This window comes from Rousettus aegyptiacus, unplaced genomic scaffold (assembly GCF_014176215.1).
Source record: "Rousettus aegyptiacus isolate mRouAeg1 unplaced genomic scaffold, mRouAeg1.p scaffold_m13_p_11, whole genome shotgun sequence".
NCBI lineage: Eukaryota > Metazoa > Chordata > Mammalia > Chiroptera > Pteropodidae > Rousettus > Rousettus aegyptiacus.
In genome coordinates this window covers 1-3,745 of record NW_023416286.1, presented here as the reverse complement: position 1 = coordinate 3,745, position 3,745 = coordinate 1, and the positions used below count along the sequence as shown (strand labels likewise).

General features: G+C 54.6%; 1 pseudogene; it reads left to right on the top strand.

Annotated features, from left to right (window-relative positions):
• The first annotated feature begins 1,327 nt into the window (after positions 1-1,327).
• LOC118609773 lies at positions 1,328-1,446 on the top strand (annotated as a pseudogene).
• Positions 1,447-3,745: the final 2,299 nt, after the last annotated feature.

Genomic DNA, 3,745 nt, shown 5'->3' with positions numbered 1-3,745 from the left:
TTGTCTTCACAAATATTCATCTTCTGCTGCCATATAGTGGGCATTTTGGAAATAATGCTAAGTGCATGTCCCGAAAAGTGACTTCTGCTATCTAGTGCCCTCGGACCATGCACGAGGCCGCCCCGCACAGCCCGCGTGGGAAACGGGACCGACCAGCCACGTGAGGGAGGCAGAGACACACGAGAGCGCGCGCTTGCGCGGCGAGAGCCCTCTCGCTGGCGACAGGCCTGCAGCGAGTGGCCACACCCACCCACACATACTCCAGGGTGCCCGTGCATCTTTCCTTTCTGCGGTGGGACCCCAGGCAAGACTCTGAGCAGAACGAGACTCCCTGGGCCCCCGGTGGCCTGTCTGGGGGCACGGGGCACGGGGCACGGTGCGCAAACCGCCTCCCTGCCTGAGTCCAGCCCCGGCACGACCCCCCTCTGCTGTGGAAGCCGCAAGGTCTCGGGGTCACAGCCAGGCTCCGGCTGCGTGCATCGGGGCGCTCTCCGCGTGTCCTGTCCCGCTGTCTGCGTGGGCAGGCCCCGGGTCACGCTCTCTCGTGCGGTATCTCCTCTCTCGTCTCTCTCTCCGTCCCTGTCCCTTTCCTCCTCACTGTCTCTCTGTGTCTGACCGCGGCCAGCTCCCGCGTCCCTCCCCTTCCCTGGCGACCCCGTCCCCGTCCCCTCCTTCGTGGCTCTCGCTGGGCCTGGCGCCCTGGCGGCCAGTGTCCTCCTTTCTCCTTCCCTCCCGGTCACTCGCCCTGTCTCTGGGTTTCGCTGACCCTCTGTCTCTCAGCTCTCCCTCTCTGTCTGTCTGTCTTGATGGAGAGAGTCGATGTGAAGGCAAAGGGCAGCGGACTAGCATGTCCCTGGTCCCAGTGGGGGGCGAGGGCCGCGTCTGTCCGTCTGTCCGAAGCGGTGCCTCGGGGTGCGGCCTGAGGCTCCGTGTGTGTTTGGGCAGGTCGCGCATAGCTCCGCGGGGAGGCAGGGGAGGAGTGCTCCTGGGTCAGGGCCGGAGCCTGGACTTAGCTGGGGTGCGGGTGCCTAGCTGTGCAGTTGGCTGAGAGAATGGTGGTCCATGCCCAGGCCGAGGTCCTGCCGAGTGGTCAAGACTGGGGAGGCGGGCGGCCCGGGGCTTGGGCCGTCGCGGGATGCGAGAGCGCCCACCCAGACCTGCGCCCTGCCAGGCAGCGGCCAAGACCCGCGGTGCCTTAGCGCGGCTGCCGCCTCGTCGGTGGAACCCCGCAACGCCCCCTCCCAGTCGGTGCGGCGCGGGCGCCAGCGTCTCCTGGGCACGGGAGGCCCTGCTCGGGCTCTTAGGGTGGCAGGCGATGTCCTCTCCCGTCTACGGCCATACCACCGTGAGCGCGCCGGATCTCGTCTGATCTCGGGAGCTAAGCAGGGTCGGGCCTGGTTAGCACTTGGATGGGAGACCCCCCGGGAATACAGGGTGCTGCGGGATTTCGCTGCCCCCTCCTTTCTCTGCCCTCCAGGCGGGGTGCCGCTGGATGCCCCGGGGCCCTGCTCCCTCGCCCGCTGTTCCGGGGGTCCCGGAAGGGCTGCGTGAACGTCCGTGCGCCCCAAGAGCGCCGACCCAGGCCTTTGGCACAGCCGGGAACCGGCCAAGGCCCGGAATGAAGGCGCGAGGTGGGCATTCCCTTGGGACCTCTGAAGCCTTGCGCGCAGCGCTCAAGGGCTCAGAGCGTGGGTGGCCTCTGCCCGGCGACGGGTCTGCTCCCCATCACCTCTGCTCCTCATCACGCTCTCGGGCCAGCACGGCACCACTGTGGGAGTGACGCCACCCGAGCCGGGTGCAGGCAGCAGAGGTGAGCGCTTGTCCACACCGGCAGCGGCCATGGCTCTGGCCGGTTGAGGGGAGGCCCGCTGCTAGTTAAGGTGGTGCAGGGGACAGGGCAGGGGGACAGGGGCATGGTGGGGAGCGACAGAAGGAGGGAGCAGGAGGAAGGGGGAGCAAGGGACAGGGGCCGGGGATAAGGGGAGGGGACACGGCCGAGGCGGGGAGGGGCAGGCGAGGGGCCAGGGGACGTGGCCTGGGTTGAGAAGAGATATGTAAAGGGCAGGAGTTATTTCAAAGTGAGCTAAGTACCAAGGATCTGGAGTCTTATTTTAATGGTGGGCAGAGCCCTTAAGTCAGGGAAACGCTCTTCTCTGCTGCCATCTCGTGTGGGTTTTGGGAATAGCACCAGAGTTTAACTATCGAAATGTTATTCCTCATCCTCTGCTGCCATCTCGCGTGCATTTTGGGAATAGCACCAGAGTTTAGCTCGTGTGCCCATAGGATTGTAGCAGAAAAAAATTTATGAAATATACTGGTGTTATTTTCACAATATCCATGACATGGCAGCAGAGGACAATTTTTGAAGACATGCACTGCTGTGTTATTCCCAAGGTTTACACAAAATGGCAGCAGAAAAGAAAACATTATAGCATACCCCGAGGAGTCATTTTTTAAATGCACATTAGATGGTAGCAGAAATAACTTTTCAAGATGTGCACTTCTGTGTTATCCCCAAAATACTGAGCAGATGGCAACAGCAAATAACTTTTTATATTAACATACACTTGCCTGTTATTTTTACATGCCCACCAGTCGGCAGCAGAGAATAATCTCTCATGACATATACTTTTTTGTTTATCGCAAGATATACACAAGATGTCTACATACAAGAACTTTGTTTGACCAAATGTCCTTAGATGTCATTTTCTAACTGTGTGATAACAAAAGAAATAACTGTTTATATATGCTATGGTGTAATTCCCAAGATGACAACCAGATGACAGCGTGGAATGAGTATTCAAGACAAACTACTGTGGGATATTATTTCCAAATTGTCCACACAACTACAGCAGAGAATTACTTCATGACAAGCACTTCTGCTTCTTTTTTTTTTACAATATACACACGAAATAGCATCAGAAAACTTTTCATAATGACGATCCAGTTTATTTTCAGAATGCACAAGAGATAGCAACAAAATTACATTTTATCACATGCACCGTGATTTATTCTGAAAATTCTCACCATATGGCAGCAGATAAGTATTCATAACATACATTCAGGTATTATTTCCAAAATCACCTCCATATGGCAGCAAGAATAAATTTTATTGCACTTGTGTTATTCTCAAGATGCGTACTAGATGAAGGCAGTACTAGAATATTTACCGTGACCCATACCAGGTTTTATTCTCAAAATGTCCACCAGATGGCAGCAAAGAGTAACCTTTTTCTTTCATACATTGTGGTGTTATTCCCAAAATGCCCACCAGATGGCAGCAGGAAATAAAACTTTAATGATGCCATACACTTGGGTGTTGTTTTCAAAATACCCACGAGATGACAGCAGAGAAAAACTTTTCATAATGACAAGCCCTGGGTGTTATTTTCAAAATGAAAATGGAAAAGCAGCAGAATTAACTTTATGAGCAACAGTGTCATGTTATTCCCAAATTTCCCACCAAATGGCAGAGGAGAATGAATATTCATAATGACCTGCATTTGATGACCTATATTCAGGTGTTATTAAAATGCACACGAGGTGGCAGCAGAGGATAAGGAATAATATTTCATAACCAACACTCTGGTGCTATTCCCAAAACGTACACGAGATGGCAGCAGAGGATAAGGAATAACATTTCATGACCAACACTCTGGTGCTATTCCCAAAACCCACACAAGACGGCAGCAGAGAAGAGCGTTTCCCTGACTTAAGGGCTCTGCCCACCATTAAAATAAGAGTC